This window comes from Pseudorca crassidens, chromosome 4 (genome assembly GCF_039906515.1).
Source record: "Pseudorca crassidens isolate mPseCra1 chromosome 4, mPseCra1.hap1, whole genome shotgun sequence".
In the NCBI taxonomy this organism is placed as follows: domain Eukaryota; kingdom Metazoa; phylum Chordata; class Mammalia; order Artiodactyla; family Delphinidae; genus Pseudorca; species Pseudorca crassidens.
In genome coordinates, this window is record NC_090299.1 from 19880341 (window position 1) to 19903854 (window position 23514).

The 23514-nt window shown below is 40.1% G+C and overlaps 1 long non-coding RNA gene across 1 annotated transcript in view; it reads left to right on the forward strand.

The window, feature by feature from the left end:
* Positions 1-14584: 14584 nt before the first annotated feature.
* LOC137223444 (uncharacterized) overlaps positions 14585-23514 on the forward strand; it is a 118509-nt gene continuing 109579 nt past the window's right edge. The window contains exon 1 of the long non-coding RNA XR_010942879.1: positions 14585-14835. This is a non-coding gene — a long non-coding RNA (uncharacterized lncRNA). The remainder of the gene's footprint in view (positions 14836-23514) is intronic.

Genomic DNA, 23514 nt, shown 5'->3' on the forward strand with positions numbered 1-23514 from the left:
CTTTCTGACCTCACATCTTCTCTGTCTCCGACTTTTTCCCTTTTTTAAGGGCCTTTGTTGTTTACACTGGTCTTGCCTGGGTAGTCCAGATGCTCTTTCCATTTCAAAGTCACATCTGCAAATACCTTTTTGCCATGTGAAGTCACGTACTCACAGATTCCCGGGATTAAGACATGGATTTTTTTTTTTTTGAGTGGGAGTGGGGGCATTTTTCCGCCAACCACAGATGGTTTCCAAAAAATGTTTTTGTGGTATACAGAGCATTTTCCCTTTATTAGGGTAAGAATGATGCTCTATATATATAAGTATATATATAAGTATAAGTATATGGTATAAGTGAAACTTCCAAATAATATATACCCTTAGTTAATTTAGCTGACATAAATGGGGAAAAACATTTTATTCCTGGATGTTGAATGTATACTTAATTTTAATGATCAAAAACCTCTGAGAATGTTTTTCCCGCCTTGAACATATGTATGTACACATGCGCTTTGAAGAATCTCCCACCAAGTCTGTGGTAGTCTATCTTGTGACAGTGGGTGGTGCTGTTGGCACAAATTTACTTGCATCACATAAAACTGCACTTCTACTTAACTGAACTTGTTGATTTTTCAGCAGCAGAGGGTATTCCTACACAATCTTCCTCACCCCAACACTCAGACAAAAAGTGAATTTAAAATTTACTTCCCTACTTGGTTACTCATCTGTCATTTGGTGGCTTAGAATCATCTTGTTTTCCCTGGTTTAGGATGTTCAGTGTTTTCTGAAGCACTGGTTTGTCTTTTGCCCCTGAGATGTTTGGTAGTTAAGTCCCACCTTCTCTTCTGCTCCCAGCCCTGCAGTGGAGCATGGAGCACGTCGCCTTCCCTGTAAAGTCTTTGGATATTTTCTGTGGATGATGTATATTTCTCTTCATTTTTCAACCTGACAGCATTTAAGATACAGCCAGAGGTGCACATAGAGAGAAAAAATCCCCTTCTGCAGAATGAATTTGTCTTCTGGGTTTTGATACTTGAAATGAACGAATATTTTAAAAATTTAAATTCACTTTTTTAAACCATTGTCTTTTCATACACAAATGTCTAAAGCTGTATTCATCACACATTCCCACAGACAACTTTGCCCTCCCAAATTCCCTGTTTTTGGTAGTAGCTCTAAAATTCTTCTAATTATTCAGTCTCAAAACTTTGGGACTATTTTTATATCCTCCCTTTCTGTGTCTTTCATGTTAAACTAATTATCAATCAAGTCCCAATAATTCTTCCTTCATTATGTCTATCACATCTGCCCCCTCCTTTCCATTCCTGCTACTCCCCTATTTCTAGAACTAACTTATTACTACACAAATGACTTCCTTTTATTAAAGAAACATTTCTTTATTTTTTATCAAAGCAATAAATGCACCAGGTAAAAAAGTCAAAAAATGTGGAAGTATAAGGAAAAGAAGTCCTTATCCTCTCACTTCCCAGCCTATTCCATTCCCCACTGGGGTGGGTGTCAAAAGCCTTAAATAGCCTTAAAGCCTTAAACGTTTTTATCACTTTCCATTTAAATTTTTCCAGGAAGTTTCATCCATCAAATATATATATTTGTATGTAATACTTGTAATACTACTATGTATATATACTACTCTTTCCTCATTTATTCAGTTCAAGGTTTTCTGTTGGTTCTGTGCCATAATAGGTGGTGATCAAGCTCATCTACTCCACTTTCCTTTCATCTTCTCTTCTCCCTCCTCTCAGTTTTCTTATGTTGCTCTTTTTTGTTCCTCCCAGGTTACCTATGTACCTTTAAACAATATATTTACATTTTCATTTTTTGTTCCCACAACTGTCAAAGAATCTCTAGAACCCTCATTTGGAAGGTAAGGGTACTGGAGACACTTCACCTCTCCTCTCCGCTTTTCATCTTCCAACTCTTGTCAACTGTAATTTTGCTTTGTAAATGGTCAGGGTTAATGCTATAAACACTCTGGTCTATGATCCCCGTTAAGTCTTTTGTCAGTATATTGATTCTACAATTTGAAATGCAGAAGTTCAGATTATTGACTAATCTCTAACCTAGGTGTGTTCTATGATTTTATTTCCCTCCTGGTATACCTTTTTTTTCACACACACACACACTGTATTTTACTTTTACAAGAGATAAATAAACTGACACCACCTGGTATACTTTTATCTTCCAACCTCATGATATCTGCCTTTATTTTTTCTTAAGTGTCTGTAATATCCAAGCATTGTGGGAACTCTACGGGACCTTCCCCACATTTTTCCTCCTGGGCTTTCTTTCCTGGAGCCCCCATCCTTTGATTGGACTGATTTCTCTCTAGACCTGCTGCATACTGGGCACCTCCAAATCTCAGCATGTGCGTGGCTTGGCTCTGAGTGTGGCCGTACTCACTATCCGACCTGGTTCTCCTTAGACATGCCCTGCAATCTTTTTAAAAGATCTTCCCTCCCCTCCCCTCCCCTCCCTGCCTCCCTTCCCTTCCCCGCTCCTCTCCCCTCTCCTCTCCTCTCTGTTTCCTTCCTCCCTCCCTCCGTCCTTTCCTTCTTTCCTTCCTTTCTTGTTTTGTGGCTGGGGGTAGGGGTAAGGAGGTGGTGAGAGGGGTTCTGAGCTCCAGGGCATTGTGTGTGTATGTGCCTTGTTTCATATACAGATTTTCAATTAATTCTTCTGTTTTAGGCCCTGCATGCCTTTCTCACCTCCATGCTACTTGATATTTGTGAGTCACAATCTTTTCTGGGGTGCCGTGGGGCAGTCTGTCTTTCTCATTGTGTGCAGCCTCTTTTCTGTGTATTTTTGGTTAGGGCTTCATCAGACAACACTTGTCCTTCCCTTTCATTTCCCAGAAATTTGATGACATTTCTCTTGCGCTGATGGCTTCCCCACCCACCCACCCCACATTCTTTCTTTTGTGAGATTTTTAACGCCTTGATACTCATTCTTAGAGTCCAAGGTTCATAACCACTCAGACTGCCACCTAGAATTGCATGTCTTGAAATGACTTTGTAAGTGCCCGTGCTGGTTAGAGCCTCTTCTGCCAGTCCTGCCAATTTCCCGTGCCCTTGCTCTCCTACTTCCCTTTGCACCAGGAGTGCGTCTCCTTTGCAGAAGCCTTGACCCTGTTCCTAATGCGCCAATCAGGTTGATGTACAGAAGACGGTATCTAAACTGCTTCCCTACCTCCCTCACGGAGGATGGTCCTGCTGGGCAGGATTCCTACTGCTGATCTCTGGGTCCCAGATTTGTCTGAAGACACCACTTCTTCTGCCCCTTCTGCCCCAGGCTCCCAGGACTTCACTTCTGCTTCATTCCACTTTCTAGCAACCTTGTCTTGTGTCAGCCTCTTCTCTCGCCTGTTGGCAGTCTTGTGAGTTGGCCACGGTGTAGCACATCTCCAGGGCGATCGTGGCTGGCAGGCCCCAGTCACCATTTCGGATGCCCTGGTACTATGTTCCGTCTGCCTCGTTGGGCCTCTTGCCTTCTGGAAACCCAGCCGCAAGCTGCTGCCCCATCTGCCCTGAAGTGGCACCTCTTTGAACCTTTCCTTGTCCTCCTGGTTGCCCTTCCTGCTGTTAGCTCATTCTGCCGCCAGATAGCGCTCGGACCTAACACGTTTTCTCTCATTAGGCGCCAGCTTCTCCCTTTCCTTGCTTGCTTAGGTTGCTACAAGGAATACAAAAATACTTTGTACTCCCATCTGTTGATATATCACCCTCCAGTCCTACACATCTTACAGTCTATATATATTCTCAGTGGGGGAAATATCACCCCTAAGAGGGTGAAAGTTGGTTCTTGGGGGCTGAAAAAATTTACTCTTTTTGTGTGTAAAGCATAGATATATACATACAGTACATAAACAGATAAGCAATATATCTGTGGTATTAAAAATTCATGAGGGCTTCCCTGGTGGCGCAGTGGTTAAGAATCTGCCTGCCAATGCAAGGGACATGGGTTTGAGCCCTGGCCAGGGAAGATCCCACATGCTGCAGAGCAACTAAGCCCGTGCGCCACAACTACTGAGCCTGAGCTCTAGAGCCTGCGTGCCACAACTACTGAGCCCACGTGCCACAACTACTGAAGCCTGTTCGCCTAGAGCCTGTGCTCTGCAACAAGAGAAGCCACCACAATGAGAACCCTGCCCACCACAACAAAGAGTAGCCCCCGCTCACCACAACTAGAGAAAGCCCGTGCACAGCAGCAAAGACCCAACACAGCCAAAAAAAAAAAAAAAAAAAATCACAGGGAGTGGTGATTAGGGGAAAAAAATGCCTGTGAAAGCTGCTTGTTTGTGTGTTAGGGGACAATAATAAAACAAAAGTTAAGGAACGCTGCTATAATCTTTGCCAGTTCACTTTTTAGGTCTCGTTTTCATCATGTCTCCACTTGCCCAGAAGCCTTCAGTAGCTTCCTGTGGCCAACTCTATAAAGCCTGAGTCGTGTTCTGTAGTTCAAAGCTCTTCCTATTTGGCCCCCAACCATCTTTCCAGTCCTGGATCCCATGTTCTCCTTACATAGATCATCCACTCCAGTTAGATTGCTGTTCATAGCCTCCTAATCACAGCCTCTGCTCTCCTACGTTGCTCTTATCAGCTTGCATGGTTGGCCTTTGGCTGGCATCTGGGAACTTGGGTTTTGAGAAGGTTCTCATCATGGCTACAACTGATAAAAGCAGCTCACTGGATTTGGCTTGTGCTGAACCCCTGCTTTCCTTCTGGGAGTCTGGAATTTGGGTATGTGCTAGGCAGAGAATGCCTGCGTGACCAGCCCCCAAGGAAAACTTCGGGCAGTGAGTCTCTGATGAGCTTCCCTGGCACACAACTTTTCACATGTGTTGTTACAACTTACAGCTGGGATAATTGAGTGCATCCTGTGGGACTTCACTGGGAGTGGGCTCTTGGAAGCTTGTGCCTGGTTTTTTCCAGACTTCTCTGCATACAGCTTTTCCTGTGCTGATTTTGCTTTGTATCTTTTCACTGTAATACATCTTAGCTGTGAGTATGAGTATATGCTGAGACCTGTGAGTTCTAGAGAAAGATGGAACCAGGGGTGGTCTTGGGAACCCCTGCAATAACATGACTAGTGGTTTCCATTGTCCCTTTGGTTCTCAGCCAATCCTTCATGAAACGAGAGTGATAGGAGTCTTGTTGCCCAAAGATGTACAATGAGGCTTAATAGCTTTGGAAGGAAAGTAACGGGCAGGACATACGTCCATGGCCTGTGGTGGATTGTATTAGGTTAATTTAGCTAAGCTGAAACTGTGTTTTCCAGAATTCCCTTTCCGGTATGGTTCTGGGTTAGCATAGGTCATGAGAGAGATTTTGCACAGGATTCAGAAGGCAGAAGTGGAACAGCAGTCAGCTTGCTTTTTATTCTCTAAAGCTTAGTGAGGCGCTGTTACAGATCGTGAGTGCTGTCATTTATCCACTGGCTCGTCTGGTTGGCATGGACAGCAGCTGGGCTTGTATCAACTGCAGCTCCTGCCTCATCCTCCTTCAGGCGCCCCCTACCCCCAACTCCTGGGCTTAGGTGTGTGTTTAGCTTTAAGGTGAAGGGCACTGGGTCTCTTGCAGGACACACCCATCATCAAAGTTGGAGACTTGGAGGTGGTGAGAGACAGAGGCAGGTTCCAGCCCATCCATATTGTTCAAGCTCAGCCTCCCAGGAGCGAGGGAGGCAATCCACCATGGGCTAGGAGTGTCCACTGACGTTCTTGTTGGGAGAGCCGAGAGAGCAGGTCTCCTCCTACTTGGACATTTCTCAGGGCTGTGTTTACAGCAAGCCCACCTTGAGGGTGAGATAATATCTTACTTACAGATAAGAACACGTTTGCTTACTGCTTACTACAGTTACTTATTTTGGTGAATTTTCCAAACTCAGAGTGTCTCAGCTGGGATGCAAATTCACTGTATGTGCAGCATTCATCTGGGACCCTCTGCATTGCCCCCATGGGACTTGGGGGACAAGGGGACCCCAGACAAACCTCATGGTCATGCTGCTTGTTGTACTGTGAGTAAACAGTAAAAGGCTAACTTAGGAGCTTGTTAGTAGGTTAAACTCCTAGACTCTGACAGCAGGTTCTGGTTTGTCCTTGCTTCTTCCATTCTGTTTCCATCTTCCCTTCCTAACTGTCGGCTCTGTGGACTTCAGGCACCAGACACAGAAACACAGACTCACATAGATTATTTAATCAGATCCCACAATTGTGTAGGGATAAATCCCCCAAATAAATACCTATTACATATATTCCTCAGTGGATCTGCTTCTCTGATCAAAACCTGATTATTACAGTTCTCACAATCAGGCTAATCAGTTTCCTGAAGTTTCATATTGTTTCAGGTTCTGTGTAAATATAATATTTAATATAAATATCAATATTTAATTAAATATTATTTAATGGCAGCAGAATATTTCACATTGGGTATGTTAGCCATAATTTATAGACCTGAATTTTTGGCACAAAAAATATTTGGGCAGTCTAATTATTCTAAAAAGAAGAGGGATTTGTGAAATTGAATTAGATTTTTGAAAATAACCTTTATCTTTCTGCATTATTAATTTTGTGTAAGTATTGGAATGCTCTGTTGTGTACTATTCTGGTATTTGTTTTTCATCTGTTTAGATCTGTACCACCTGCAATGTAACCTTGGGAGAGAAGAAGAACACTGAATTACAATATTCCAGGCTTTGGGACTACGTTCTTGTTTGATAGGGGGAAAGGTTGCTAAAGGAGAGGGTAATGAAACCCAGGTCAGTTAAGGCCCTCTATAAACTCCATGAACATTTTCATGTACTTACTTGCTATAAGAGTTAATTTTAAGGTATAGTCAACACAAAAACCAACCTGATTCTTGGATGTAAGGCAGTATGAAAATGTGTTTTGTGACAAACAATATCTGCATTTTTTTCCAGTTAAAAAGTTCAAATGACTCTGTTCATTAAATATGATCTTTAAAGAGGGAGAAATCATTATTTGCATTTCCTGGCAATGAAAATGACTGTTATTTTGCTCTGTGCGGTTCTGCTTCTGCGGAGGGGAAACCAAAGATCTTTCGTAGAATAATTCTTCTGGCAGTGTCCCAAGTATAAAAATGGCTTAACTATCCTAACATTGCTGGAACATGATAACACCTATTTTTTTTTTTTTTTTTTTTTGCGGTATGCGGGCCTCTCACTGTTGTGACCTCTCCCGTTGCGGAGCACAGGCTCCGGACGCGCAGGCTCAGCGGCCATGGCTCACGGGCCCAGCTGCTCCACGGCATGTGGGATCTTCCCACACCGGGGCGCGAACCCGTGTCCCCTGCATCGGCAGGCGGACTCTCAACCACTGCGCCACCAGGGAAGCCCCCTATTTTTATTTTAAGTGGACAGCAGATATGAGAAGAGATTCTTGCTTAATGTAGTAGGAAGAATGTGACCCAAGAATGATCTTTTCTACTGAGAATGGAACAGAAGTGAAACACTAGACTGCAGGTTTTTTTAAGGAAGTGATTACAACTGTCTGATTTACTGCTATATTCTTAGAGCCCAGCACAGTGTCTGGCACAAAGGAGGTGCTTACAGGTTATTTGTTGAATAAATGAATGAAGAGGAACTCAGAGAGAGACTCATCAAGCTTTACCCCTAGAGGGCAGAACCCTCCTGAGTACAGATAATCCAACTAAATTCCTGAATTTGGAATTTAATTCCACAAAGGACTTATCAGTCTTACTATATATGATTTCCTGATATTAGTGTTTATTATTTTGACTTATTCTTGGTCAGTATATATTCTATGAGTTTTTTGAGCAAGGATGTTTGTGAAATATTTTTAATATCTGTGCATATCTGTGAATGTCATTTTGTTGTCTTCTGCATGAAAAGCAACTTGGTTGGTTGTAAAATTTGTTCTTGTTGAAAAGCTATAGATGTTTCTTTTTTTCATTTAGCACTGTAGAAGAAATTTTTAAAAATGAGACCAATCTGTGTTACTTTTCCTTCTCCCTTTACCTCCATCAGACCAGAAGTTTATAAGATTTTTTTTTCTTTCTTGTTTTAATTTAAAAATTTTACCAGGCTGTGTCTAATGATGAATTTCTTTTAGTTGGCTTTCCCTGGAATGAGGTGAACTGTTTTAATCTGAGACCCCAAGACTCTTTTTAAAATTTAGAGGATTGCTTAATTATAGGTTTGATTTTTTTCCAATTGTTTTAGTTGCTTCCTGAGAGAAAAATATAATTCTTCGGTTAGATCTCTCTTCTCTCCTTTCCTTGGTTTTCATTTCTTTATCATTTTTCTCTATGCTTTGAGACCATGTCTCAAATTTGTCCTTTCCCTCATGGTCTCAAGTTTTTATAATGTGAATTCTGATCTTTTCTTCTCCCGAAGTTAATTATAAGTGTTATTGAATATTTACTTTCTCTGCAACCCTCTTATCTGGTTTCTTTCCTGTCTTGCCATTTTATTTCAGGATCTTATTTCTTTATGCAAGCTGTACCTTTTCCATGGAGGTCCTGAAATCTGACTTCTTATAGAAGATGCCAAAATGTTCATCACTTTATAAAAAAAAAAAAGGGTATTATTTTCAGAATACTGCTAAGTCTTATTCCTATTGACATAGGCAGTTGCCTCAAGAAGAAATTAAGAAAACAAATGGCAGCTTCACAAAAATTATTCCTTGCTGGCATTAATCCTGCTACCACTAAAACGTGCTGAATAAATATTGGTGAAATACAGTTTTATAAGGGTGCCATGTTATTAGTCTCTCTAGAAGATGCGTATGTTTTATAATAGCCTGATCCTAAAATTATATGTGGTAGGAAGCAGAACAGGACATCACGGTACTTATGTAATTATTTATATCTATAGGTTGTTGAGGTTACATTCTGGAACTTGAGAAGAGGTTTATCGTTTGGAGAAGCTTGAGGAGTCCCTGTGAGTGAGACAGGCCCCAATCATTTACTGGAGATAGAGGGCTGAGCCTTCTCTGATAGTCAGTCTTGGGCAGAATAGAGAAGCTCTGGATATACAGGAGGCATTGGCAGAGTGGAGGTAGGCGTAGGAACTGGGCAACTTACAGGGGACTGGATGCCTGTTCTAGTTAATTGAGGTGGGTCGAAGACTAGGGGGGAAAGAATGAATACATAAGTGATTTTTGATAAAGGTGGGTCCAGGTGAATGTCAATCTCCTGAAACTTCTGAGTAAGGCTTTTGAGGTCTTTATTATTTCTTTCAACAAAAATACTGTGCCCTTACTCTATGCAGAGCCATCAGTGGTCCCCAGTTGTCTAAGATGTGGTCCCCACAGCCACCAAGTGGTTTGCAGTTGAGTTGCCTTTACTATCAAGTCTTTTACTGTGAGTCAGTTAATGGCGTGTAACTGAGAACCCTGCAGGAAAAGGGCAGGCTGGGAAGCTCCTTGTCCCAGGCAAGCATTTTTAGAATTTATGCTAAATGTTTATGCTAGCATTTTTAGAATTCCATGGAATAATGGCACATTATAATACTAATAACATTTCATTTGTCTTCTGCTTTTAAAAACCTTTTAAGGGTAGCATATTTTGAAAAATAAGAAAGGGAAGCAAAGAAAAAAGTCCTTCAAAATAATAACAACCAGAACAAACCACTCTTAACATTTTGGTGTACAACACTCTCCTTCTGAAATAGCCATTTACCATATTTTCCAATGTGAATAGTTTTACAAAATATGATATATATTTAACTTGCCTCTTTTTTCCCTAAATATGTGAGTCCTTAATTTTGAAGTCAATGCAACTAAATTATAAGTAAGGATGGGACTAGAATTAAAAATACAAACTATTACAGTCCACAGATGACATGAAAACACTATCATTTGTTGGTTCACCAGTTCAGAGAAGAGTTAAAAATATTGTTACATGATTAAACATGTTCATAGTAGAGATATTAGAAAATATGGATATGACAGAAGATATAAAAGTCATTAGTAATCTCAGTGGTAACTGCAATTAATATTTTGTGTTGTGTTCAAAGAGAATGTCTTTCTTGAATTTTTTATGAGTGCAGAAGCATTTTTTTACCAAAATGGGAATCGTAGTTTTACCAAAATGTTTCATAGCTATTTTTTTTTCACTTTTCAAGTTCCTTGCAGTCAATACGTATACTTTGACTATGTTTTCTTCAACAACTGCATGGTAATTCCATCATATGACTATATCATAATTTAACTATATAAGACAATTAAATTGTTTCCAATATTTCATTAAGAATGCTGAAAGACATATTCTCTACATACATTTGCCTCTCATTTTTATTTCCTTGATAATAAAATAGGGTTTTAAGGTGATGGAATATATCTGTCAGAATACAGAAAAAATATGATTGATGATTTTATGTCAAGATGTTATCACTCACTGTGTACTGAAGATTGAAAGCTGTTTATCAAGTGGTGTAAGAAAAAATGACAGAATAATCATCTATACACAAGGCTGATACATAACTTGGGAAGTGAGACAATGTGGAAGGACTTCTGCCAGACAACTATATAATCTGTTCTTACATAACATCAGTTAACTGACACTCCGACCTTGGTTTTGAGTCTGGTTACTCCTTAGTTGTTAGAGTTTGTTTGGTCAAAGGTTATATAGGGTTTGCAATATTTAGACCAGCTACCAGATTTCAACATATAAGTCATATAAGAAAGAAAGAAAAGGAAGCACAGAAACTGAATAGAGGGCTGTACTGACTGAACTAAGTGTATGATATAAATCTTGTTCAAGATGGGAAGAAACAGCTACAGTTGGGGATAAATATCTGATGAACATAATAGAACATTATGTTTTTGAGGCAGTAAGTTAAGACTATAAAAACAGTAGTGAACAGTATTACATCTTAGAATTTTACCAGACAAGATCCAGTAAATGATGCAGAAATGAGCTGACTCAAGGACCCAGAACCTGGATCCAGACCTCCAATGCTGGAGATGGGCTACAGTGTGCAGCTGTGCAGTACACGGACTCTGACATAGGAGCTGGGACTAAGTTCACCCCAGGAGGATGAGAATGTTTACAAAGCGTTTGGTAAGAGACAAACAGGTAGTACAACAGAGAGACTGTATTATTTTTTCCCCAAATTTTATTGAGATATAATTGACATACAGCACTGTATAAGTTTAAGGTGTATAGGATAATGATTTGACTTATGTATATCGTGAAATGACTACCACGATAAGTTTAGTTAACATCCACTATCTCATATAGATACAAAAAAAGAGAAAAAGAAAAAAATGTTTTTTTCCTTGTGATGAGAACTCTTAGGATTTACTTTCTTAACAGCTTTCGTATATACCGTACAGCAGGGTTAGCTGTGGCCATGATGTTGTACATTACATCCCTAGTAGTCATTTTCCTTTAACTAAAAGTTTGTACCTATTGGCCACATTCATCCAATTTTTCCTTCCCCACCTCCACCTCTGCTCTGGTAACTACAAATCTGTTTTTCTTCTGTGAGTTTTCTTATTTTTTTTTAAGATTCCACATATAAGTGAGATCATACAGTGAGATCATCATACAGGGAGATCATACAGATCTCATCATACAGTGAGATCATACATGGTCTTTCCTTGTCTGACTTATTTCACTTAGCATTATGCACTCAGAGTCCATCCATGCTGTTGCAAATGGTAGGATTTCCTTCTTTTTTATTGCTGAATAATATCATATATACCACAATTTCTATATCCACCCATCCATTGATGGAACTTAGGTTGTTTCCATGTCTTGGCTATTGTAAATAATGTTGCTATGTACATGGTTGTGCAGATGTCTTTTTGAGTTAGTGCTATTGTTTCCTTTAAAGATATTCCCAGAAGTAGAATTGCTGGATCATATAGTAGCTCTATTTTTAATTTTTTGAGGAACTTCCATACTGGAAGTTTTCCATAGTGGCTATACCAATTTACATTCCTACCAACACTGCACAAGTGTTCCCTTTTTTCCACATCCTTGCCAGCATTCGTTATCGCTTGTCTTTTTGATGATAGCCATTCTAACAGGCATGCAGTGATATCTTATTGTGGTTTTGATTTGCATTTCCTTAATGATTAGTGATGTTGAGCACATTTCCATGTACCTGTTGGCCTTTTGTATATCTTCTTTGGAAAAATGTCTATGCAGGTCCTTTGCCCAATTTTAACTGGATGATGATGATGATTATTTTGTGCTGTTGAGTTGTATGAGTTCTCTATATTTTGGTTATTAACCCCTTTTCAGATACATGGTTTGCAAATATTTTTTCCCATTCTGCAGGTTGTCTTTTCATCTTGTTGATTGTTTCCTTATGCAGGAGACTTTCAGTTTGATGTAGTCCCACTTGTTCATTTTCGATTTTGTGGCTTGTGCTTTAGGTGTTGTGTCCAAAAAGATCATTGCCAAGACCCATGTCAAGGACCTTTTTTTCTGTTTTCTTCTAGGAACTTTATGTGATGAAAATGACATTTATATCTATGGTCTTGCTCCTAAAAGTCTGTAACTCCAGTCATGAGAAAAAACATCAGATAGATTGCAATGGTTGTGTATCCTATAAAATACCTGACCAACACTCCTCACATTCGTCAAGAAAGTTTGAGAAACTATCACAGTCAAGAGGACCCTGGGGAGACAAGGCAACTAAAGGTGCTGTAGTATCCTGGTGGAAAGTTAGTAGGTAAATACCAAGGAGATCTGAATAAACAATTGACACTGTTTAATAATATATCGAGGGGCTTCCCTGGTGGCGCAGTGGTTGGGAGTCCGCCTGCCGATGCAGGGGACACGGGTTCGTGCCCCGGTCCGGGAAGATCCCACATGCCGCCGAGTGGCTGGGCCCGTGAGCCGTGGCCGCTGGGCCTGTGCGTCCGAAGCCTGTGCTTCGCAACGGGAGAGACCACAACAGTGAGAGGCCCGCATACCGCAAAAAAAAAAAATATATATCGATATTGGTTCATTAATTGTGCCATGTACCAAACCAATAGAAGATATTAATTAAAGGGGAAACTGCGTGCAGGATATATGAGAACACTATACTATCTTAGCAGTTTTTTGGTAACTCTAGAATTATTCTAAGATAAAGAGTTATTAAATATAATAAACAGATTTAAAAAATTTTTTAAGTACCAGAGTCAGGAATGGAAGAAGAGCAAGTTTGGTTGAGATGAATCTAGTAATAGGCAGAGGACTGGAGATAGAGCAGATGTTGTACTAGCACATGACCTGGTTAGGAGGCCTATCTGGCTGGTGGTTGTAATTGTTGTCAAAAACAGTGGCCATTTGAATGCAATAGCATCAGTGACAAAGTAGATTTTCTGATGCCATTTACGAAATTACTATATTTATATTTTATTAAGCTCTTACCTAGAGGAGGACAGTGGTCCATTTTAACAACTTATTCCTTGAGGGGACTGGCTCTTCATTCTTTTAGAAGCTTTAAACACTTAAAAGTTATCACTTTAGGAGTAGATAAGTGTATGAGAAAAAGTTTCAATCAAAAAGAATTCACCTGTGTTCACGCACACATGCAAAATATATACCTATTTAGTCTACAATAGTGCTTACTTCTCCTTCTACCAAAAACCCCACAAAATATCCCAGACTGAATAATGGGTTAAAGAATTATGTATAAAGGACGGAAGGTGTAGTAGATGCATGGATTCTTGCCAAATACAGTCGACCCTTGAACAGCACCGGGTGGGGCGCCGACCCTCTGCAAAATCGAAAATCTGCAGATACTTTATAATTGGCTCCACAGGAGCCTTGTGGGCAGCTTCAACCAACCAGATCATGAAGTACTGTAGTATTTACTCTTAAAAAAATCTGCATGGAAGTGGACCTGCACAGTTTAAACTTGTGTTGTTCAAGGGCCAACTGTAATGTAGTTATGCCTTTGCAGCAGCTTGGTTTCCGTAAGTGCATTATAGATCAGAGTCCTGGATCTTATGGTGTCTCCTCCCCTCCCCGCCCCTCCCCTCCCCTCCCCTCCCCTCCCGTCTTCTCTTCCCTCTTCCCCTTCCCCCCTCTCCCCTCCCCTCTCCTCTCCCCTTTCCTCCCTCCATCTCTCTTTCTTTTCTTTCTCTTTTTTTTTTTTGTCATGGTGCTGTGACCATATATAGAAACCTTTAGACACCCAATCAGAACAAGAAAAGTGGACATGCATAGGGTCTCTAATTCATCCTTGCAGTGATGAGAAAGGCCCCGGGCCTCCACCCTCCTAGCTTATCTCATGTAGTCTCATTACATAAATACTCTCCAGGTGCTGGTTGTATCTCTCGCTCTGACCTTCCCACTGAGATTGAAAGCATAGATCCACCTGCCTACTCGTCATTCCCACTAGACCACTTCCCTCCAACCTACCCCTCTCTCTTACCCAGCCCAGTAAACAACATTCCTACCCCATCTGTATCCATTTGCAACAGATCAGCCAGGGTAAGCTTTTAAAACACAATCCCATCATGCCACTTCACTATTTAAAAACCTCCCAGTGGCTTCCCCTACCATTAAAATAAAATACAGTCAGTTCTACTGTAATGCTTTTTTGAAGAAGTGACTGCTATGTGTAAGGAACAATTTTAAGCATAATGCGAGTTTCACATTTGCTTATGTGTGAAAAACACCAGGTGAATGCAGGAACTGCCCCTGGTGAATGAGGCACACGTGCCCGCACCTCACACACCCAGCAGCCACCGCGGTTCACTGAGGGTTGTGAGCCACACCTGTGCACAGCAGGTGTTACAGCTCTTCCTGGGTTTCAGATAACCCTCCTTCCGCCACTCCAGAAGAACTCGGAGCTGCAACCCTTCAGACTCCCGCTTCCACCAGCAAACTTCGGGTCTTTTTAAAGGTAAAGTGCCGTGGTTTTTGTAGTATCTATGTACTTAATTGTTAAAAAATATGCTGCTATGTTAGGTTTCTATCATTTTTTAAGTGTCGCCAAGTTTTTGAGTCTTTTACCTTTAGCCCTTTGTTTTCCCGTGAGCCGTGTGTTTTCACTGTAGGATTTTGCATAGCTCTGTGGTTTTCAGAAATGTGTATGTTGTAGTATAGCAGAACTCACTGTACAAATTCCTTACTTATAAAGACCTGCGTGTTGGCCTCAACTTGTCTCTCCAAGCTCGTCTCCTACCACCCTTCCTTTGGCTCATACCGCCTCAGGCTCTCCTCCAGACTTGTTCTTTCTGCCTGGGAAGTTATCCTACCAGCTTGTCATGGCTGGTTTCATTGTTTTCTTCAGGTTTTAACTTCAGTTTCACATTTTTAGAGTAGCCTTTGTCAACCACTTTTTCTGATGTGTCACCCCCCAAATCTCCATCCGATATCTCTATCGTATCACCTTGTTTATTCCTTTTGTTGAATTTGTCACAATCTGAAGTTATATGAAATATAAGATTATTTACTTTTTCTGTTTACTAAATTGTAAGATCCTTAGGGTTACTTCTTTATATCTGTCAGCTTTAACAAGTTCTGGTACACTTAATTTTTTTTTTTTTTAAACCCCACATTTGTTTATTTATTTATTTTTGGCTGTGCTGCGTCTTCGTTTCTGTGTGAGGGCTTTCTCTAGTTGCGGCGAGTGGGGGCCACTCTTCATCGCAGTGCGCGGGCCTCTCACTATCGCGGCCTCTCTTGTTGCAGAGTACAGGCTCCAGACGCGCAGGCTCAGTAGTAGTGGCTCACGGGCCTAGTTGCTCTGCGGCATGTGGGATCTTCCCAGACCAGGGCTCGAACCCGTGTCCCCTGCATTAGCAGGCAGATTCTCAACCACTGCGTCACCAGGGAAGCCCCACTTAATATTTTTTGAATGAATGAATGGAAACAAATATTTCATCATCTTTTTGCTCTACCATAAATGCTTTCACGAAAAACCCTTATTTTTCTGAAGTATAAGATCATGTCAGAAAATTTTTCATGTACTGAAAATCTTTCTCCAAAGGGAACTGTAGCATTTTACTAGAGTGAATAAACACTGGGAAAAAGGAAATACCCAGACTTTTGAAGGATTACTACAAGGCTCTGAATTGATGCTAAATCCAGGGGAACCAAAATGCCACTGTTGTCCACTAGTCAAAGTAGCGTGTATGGTGGTCAAGTGATACATAGGGAGTTTTTGGCCTAAATTTGAATCACTGTGGCCTCAATAGATCTGCAGACTCCTGTTATTTCCTAAGTTACTGACTGCTTAATTTGAATAGACATACTTGTCAGTTGGAAGGATCATCACACAGCTTTCCTGACTTATGAAGTAAAGACATTAGATACAAAGGACCACGTGGATGCCCCTAGAACTTCCCCTTCCTGCCAGAATGGTAAACAAAAGCAATACTGTATCTCTGGAGAAATTGCAGGGATTGTTGCCACCATCAAAGACTTGGAAGATGCAGGTATAATGATATGGGTTGCATCTCTATTTAATTTGCTTGTTTGGATCTGTAGAAGTAGGATGGATCTTGGAGAATGACTGTGGAATAGTGTACATTTAATCAGGTGTTGAGTTTAATTGCAGCTGCTGCTCAAGATGTGGCACCTTTACTGAAGCAGATAGTAAAGCAAATCACAACCTGGCATCTGGTGTGCAGCTATTGACCTGGAAAATGCTTTTTCCCCTCCATATTAATTTGCAAGAACCACAAAGGTAGTTGGTTTTGCATGGTAGGACCTATAATAAACTTTCGTGGTCCTTCCTCAGCACTACATTAATTTTCTTGTTTTCTGTCATAATATCTTCCACAGAGAATACCTTGACATTTTAAACAACATTACATTTCCCCACTGATGGTAGAAGTGATGCGTTATTGATGATATGCTTATTGTCTCTGATGAACAGGAAATAGCAAGTTATTTAGATGCCTTAGTAAGACATATGAGAAACAAAGAATGGGTTATAAACCCATGAAAATTTAGAGACCCGCCAAACCAACTCAGCGAAATTTCTGAGGTACCACGACAAGGATGAAAGACAAGTTGCTGCACCTTGCACTACCAAATAACCAAACGAGGCCCAATGCTTGGTAGGCCTTTTTGGATTTTGGAGGCAACGTGTATCGTATCTGAGTGTTTGCTACCTCCTACTGAGTAACTGTAGGCTGCCACTTTTGAATGAGAACAGCAAGAGAAGGCTGTGTAGCAAGTCCAAGTTGCAATGAAAGCTTCTTTTTCACTTAGGGTTTATGATCTGATGGTACTGAAAAGCCTGTGGAATCTAGTGATGCACTATGAGGGCTTTGACAAGCACTAATAGGAGAATTATAGGGCAGATAATCTAGAGCTTTTGAGCAAACCCATGCTCTCTTTTACAGATAGCTATTCTTTTGAGAAATAGCTCCAGATTTGCTACTAGGCCTCAGGAGAGACTGAATGTTTAATCATTAGACATTAAGTGACTAGATGATCTAAGATTTCTGTCATAAATCAGGTGTTCTCTGAGCCACTGAGCCCTAAATTTAGGTATGAGCAATAGCAACCAATTATCAAATGGAAAATGGCAAATAAATTCAGCTGAGCTTGTGCTAAACAACACAACAAGGGAGTTGCATGAGCAGGTACCTCAGGCTCCTTCAGCACTAACTGCTGGTGTATTGTCTTTTTCTTTCTTCCATACCTATGGCTTCATGGAGAATTCCTTATGAACTTATGACTGAGAAGGAACAAACCTTGGGTAGGCCTGGTTTACAGATGGTTTGGTGGTCTTGGTTCCCAAGGGGGACACCACAGTGGTTCTGTTGAACTAAGTGTTGAGACTGCCACTTGAGTCCTCATGTCATTGAACTAACAGGTCAAGAAGGAGGTTATTCTACTGCTTGATTCTAATTTCCAGTGGGGAACTGGATTCCTGCTATACAATCGTGGCAATGAGGATGTCTTAGTCTTTTTGGTAACAAAATACCATATACTGTTTAGTTTAAAAAGAACAGAAATTTATTTCTCACAGTTCTAGATACTGAAAGTCTGAGATCAGACAAGGATGGTCTCAGACATGGTCAGGTGAGGGCCCTCTTCAGGGCTTCAGACTTCTTGTTGTATGTAGTCTCACATGGTAGAAGGACAAAAGATCTCTCTGGGGTCTCTTTTATAAAGGCACTAATCCCATTTGTGAGGGCTCCATCCTCAGGACCTAATCACCTTTCAAAGGCCCCACTTCCCAATACCATTACCATGGGCATTAGGTTTTCAACGTATGAATTTTGGAGGGACATGAACATTCAAACTACATCAGAGGAATATGTTTGGAACCCAGGAAATTTTTTGGAGATTTCTTGGTACTTCCTGTTCAAGAGCAAAAGTTAATAGGAAACTACAGAAACTAAAAAAAGATAGGACAACTAGAGATTTAGAGCCTTCAGAAATAAAGTTTTGGTCTGCATGTAGGGTAGAGAATCCTGACCACCTGAGGCCCTGCCTGAGGACAGAGAAAACATGAATGGGATGAAGAAGAAAGGGGTTATAAATATCAGCAAAGGCTGAAATGAGGTCTGCAGCAGCTATTTATATATCTTCTTTCTTGTCGGTGTATGTGTGTACATACACATATACATTTTCCTTTTCTTTAGAAACTTATGCAAGTTTTGTTGGAGGCAAACTTTACAACATCATCTTTAGATAACAGAACATTTACATATGGCTGTGACTGAATTTGAGGTGTAATTAACATAGCTCAAAGAGGGATACAATGATAGTTGGGACTTTGCATCTCCACATTTTGGGGAGAGTAAGAATGCCTTCACTTGTCTAAAGAATAGTTCCATTATGTTAGGTGCAAATACGGAGTTCTTCTTGTTGCTGTATGAAAGTTCAAATATATGTAGAGTAAGTGTGAATGGATGCTGAGTACCAAAGGGGTAGATTGCATCAGTTATGCAGCTTGTGAGATTGAGCCTGAAATTGTGTCTCAGGTCCAAATCCATCCTTTTACTCTGCTTTGTGATGTTAGGGCTGGATTCTGCAAGTAAGATTTTCTTGTCAGTTAGCTTACTGTTAGACCCTGACAAAGGGGGCATCAGCGAGAACTACAAATCTGGAGGAGAAAGAAGAAAGGAGGTTCTTCCCATTCTTCTGGTCAGCTTGGTTTCTCCTCAGTATCACTCTCCGACAGTGGCACTTAATTCGCATAGAAGCAATTGAATTCAGTTTGCAGATTTTCTAACCTTTGCAGAATTAAGTTTCATTGTGTCCCTCTGGGACACCAGCAGCTGTCATTAAGCATCCCCTCTGAGAAGTCTGAATCCCTGCCCCATGGGGTCCCTCCTCCAAACTCAGAGACACCTGCTACAGCTGAGGAACATCTTTTCTTCAGAGATCTGAATATCAGCTCCATGGGGCTCCTTGTTCAAAGTTCTAATTTTAATAGTTCCAACGTCTTCCCTTTGTTGTCCTAACCCTAGAGGTGGTAGCTGCTTCCTATGGTTGTTAGTTTCATGACACTTTATTGTTCTTTAATTTTTTTTGAATTCTTAGTTTTTCAGTTTTTCATTCTTTTACTTAGTTTAATTCTCTCTTTTTAGACATCTTTATTGGAGTGTAACTGCTTTACAATGTTGTGTTAGTTTCTGCTGTATAACAAAGTGAATCAGCTATACATATACATATATCCCCATATCTCCTCCCTCTTGTGTCTCCCTCCCACCCTCCCTATCCCACCCCTTTAGGTGGTCACAAAGCACTGAGCTGATCTCCTCGTGCAATGCAGCTGCTCCCCACTAGCTATCTATTTTACATTTGGTAGTGTATATGTCAATGCTACTCTCTCACTTCGTCCCAGCTTACCCTTCCCCCTCCCCGTGTCCTCAAGTCCATTCTCTACATCTGTGTCTTTATTCCTGTCCTGGCCCTAGGTTCTTCAGAACTTTTTTTTTTTTTTGATTCCATATATATGTGTTAGCATACTGTATTTGTTTTCCTCTTTCTGACTTACTTCACTCTATATGACAGACTCTAGGTCCATCCACCTCACTACAAATAACTCAGTAGAAAGCCCAGAGTTTAATTCTTTATACTAAATTCTCTCTGCTAAAATAATTTATGTGATTTTTGTCTCCTAACAAGGATCCATCAGTATATAAAAACCAATACTGTATTCACTGATTTTAACACTGAGTAGAATTCTTAAAAAATTCAGAAACCTTAATTGAACAGTTCTTGTGAATTTACATTACTCATAAACCATTTGTTATTCTTTGTACATGCATCTTCCCATTGTCGTCCCCTTGGAGATACATGCTATTCATTATCACCTGGTTTCCAAGCAAAAGAGAATTTTAATTGATATCGTTGTTCTAAGCTCTTTCTTTTAAATCTTTTAGATTTTCCAAGGGTAATCATTCAAAATGAACTGAATTAGAGTTGGGCATATGCTGACTTAGGTCAGGCAAGAAACACGCTAATCTAATGTATTGCTGAACTTCGTTTTTGATCTTTTAGAACAAATAGAATAACACAACATAAAAGTTGCTTCTGAGAAGTCAGGCTAATAGAATAACGTTGTTTGAAACCCAAGAACAAGGTTTTCCTATATTTACTTCATCTTGATCAGCATTATTAAAGCAAGAGACCCAAAGCATGCACGATGTTAAGTACACAGACCAAGCCAACATGATGGCGGGTAGGGGAGCCTTTCAGTCACTGATGGGCTGAGGATTTAGACATTCTCTTCTTGTGTTTATGAGTAGGAGCATTTAGAGATGTCATCTGCAAGGGTCTAGGAAAGGCAGGAGCTGACACTCTTCAAGGTATTAACTAACAGACAAGGTCAGAAGCCCCAAAGCTGTGCTATTTGAGGAAATTTCTTTGCTAGCCTCCAAACTGCTCTAATTGTCTTATCAGCTAGTGTGTCTCTATTTTATAGCTCCTATATATCAGGCCTTCTAGATGCTATGGCTGCTGGAGCACAAAGACAAGACATGAATGCTACTTCCATGAAAATTGCACTAAAATGTACCTAAATACGTGGGTAGCAATTAACGTCAAATTTGGTCTGTCAGTTTCTGACTCATCTTTAAAATTATAACTGAAAATTGAATGTGTGATAGGTAGATGATTTATTAATTTGTGCTTCTAGCCTGCATTCCTCCTTACCTTTTCCTGCCATCTCTCCTGAAGAGTTTAGTCTGTACCATCCAGACTCTGGACTTGTGAAGCAGAATCATGGAAATTGGGGGAAAAGGATTGGAGTATCTGAAAGGACCAAGGAAGGTAGCAGAGATTTTTAAAGAGACACAGGGGCAGAGATTAGAGAATGTGGTGGAGTTTGGCTATGAGAGGTTGTGGAGCATTTGTGGAATGAGAAAGACTTGGGGAGGGGAGGGAATGGGCATTTGAGAAGTGTTATTGTGGGTTATAAATTCAACCTCACTCTACATTCTTAGAGAGATGCATGTAAAGATGTGAATTCCTTTTAATACGCTTTTGGTTTCTGAACTGTGCTTCTCTGAATGTGATTTCATGCAAGAACTGGACTATATGGGTACTGACTTATTTCTGGGCTTCATATAAGTTACAGTTAACTCAACTTGTCCTCCTACAGTATCATGTTAAATCAGGCAACACCAGCATGTGCAATTTCTATTATTTAGGGAACATTATTCAGTTGTGGTTTAGGTTTCAGTTGTGGCTCAGTGTCTCTTTCTCTTCCTGCTTCCAGTTCACTGTAATACAGATAGGTTCTCTGAGAACATTTGGTCAAGTTAGGACAAGGGTTTTGTATACACAGTAAGCAGGGATTTTTAGGCTTTTTGAAATCTACAAACCAATATTAAGTGGCTTGTAAACCACTGTTCAGGAGAGTCCATGGACTCGGTCCTAGAACTTCACATGGTAGCAAGGCTCTTTTGCCAACCTCTGATATTCCCAATGATTTTGTCATTTTCTGGCAAATGGTCTTTTTAAAATAATCCCCTGTGTTAATGAATATCCAGATTCTGCCTTGTCCTCAGTTTAAATTATCTGGCACTTTTATGGCTGTAGCTGCTATTACTGCTGCTGCTGATTCTATTATCTAATCTGGTTGACTAACTCTTTTTTTTTTTAAACATCTTTATTGGAGTATAATTGCTTTACAATGTTGTGTTAGTTTCTGCTGTATAGCAAAGTGAATCAGCTATATGTATGCATATATCCCCATATCCCCTCCCTCTTGCGTCTCCCTCCCACCCTCCCTATCCCACCCCTCTAGGTGGTCACAAAGCACCGAGCTGATCTCCCTGTGCTATGCGGCTGCTTCCCACTAGCTATCTATTTTACATTTGGTAGTATATGTAAGTCTATGCCATTCTCTCACTTGTCCCAGCTTCCCCTTGCCCCTCCCCGTGTCCTCAAGTCCATTCTCTATGTCTGCATCTTTAGTCCTGTCCTTCCCCTAAGTGTGTGTGTATTTTTTGTTCATGTCCACAGACTTTTAACCTAATAGTCTCAGTGTTTTTCTAAATTATTTGGATGATATCAGGAGTAACCATTGTTTGTTGTAAATTTTCCCAGTTCAAAAGCCTTTTACATAATTTTTATGCAGTTTTAAAATTTCATGTTGTCAAATTTTCTTCCTTTTTCTTTTAATTTTTAAATTGCTTTTAAACTTAGAAAGTCTTTTCTAGACATGCATGAGATACTACTTTGTATTTCCATTGAGTTGTGTTATGGATTTTTTTTTAACATATTTCGTTCTATCTACCTTTTAATATGGTGAATGATTTGGATTGAGATGCCAAATGAACTTTTTCCCAAATAGTTAACCAATGGCCCCAGCAATATTTATTGACTAATCCTGCCCTCCCAACTAAACTGAGATACTCTTTTTATCATGTATTAAATGCTTGCATAGACCTGGGTCTGTTCCTGAGTCTCCGTTCAGTTCCGCTGGTCTCTTTTTGTTGTCAGCATCACACTTTGTAATTTTCTTTTTCAAAAACGCTGAAAACCATTTTAAACTATTTGTTGTAACAGAGGAATTTTAGAATAAGTTTTCCAAGTTCCAAAGAAAACCTATTGGTGTTTTTGTTGAAATGCTTAAACCTATACATGAATCCAGCCTTCTTCAAGATTCCAAGTTAATTTTTATTTCATCAGTTCATGTTATGATCAGAATTACTGATTCATAAATAAAACAGTAATATAAATTTTCAGATCACTTGGTGCATCCCAGTTGTTTGCAAAGAACTCTAAAATGGAGTGTTTCAAGTTCCCTAGAATTTCAGTTATTAATTGATCATTAATGACAAAGTCTGTCTCTATATTAGACAGAACGTAGAAACTGGTTGAATGTAAGTCAGTGGATGAATGAATGAGATTGCAGATGGGCCATGAAAAACGAAAGATCTGGCTTACCAGAGGCCTTCAGTGCCATCTGGGCAGAGTGACTGTTACTTGTAAATCCCCGATACTATCTACCCGTGGTTCCCCATGTATGATACAGAGATTGGAAACTAAATATTTGTTGAACTATGCTAGGCATTTTGCTAGGTGCTTTTCATCTGTTATCTAGAAGAAAATAAGGTAGAAGAAAGTAAGAGACTTTCCAGAAGTCATGGAGTTTATAAGA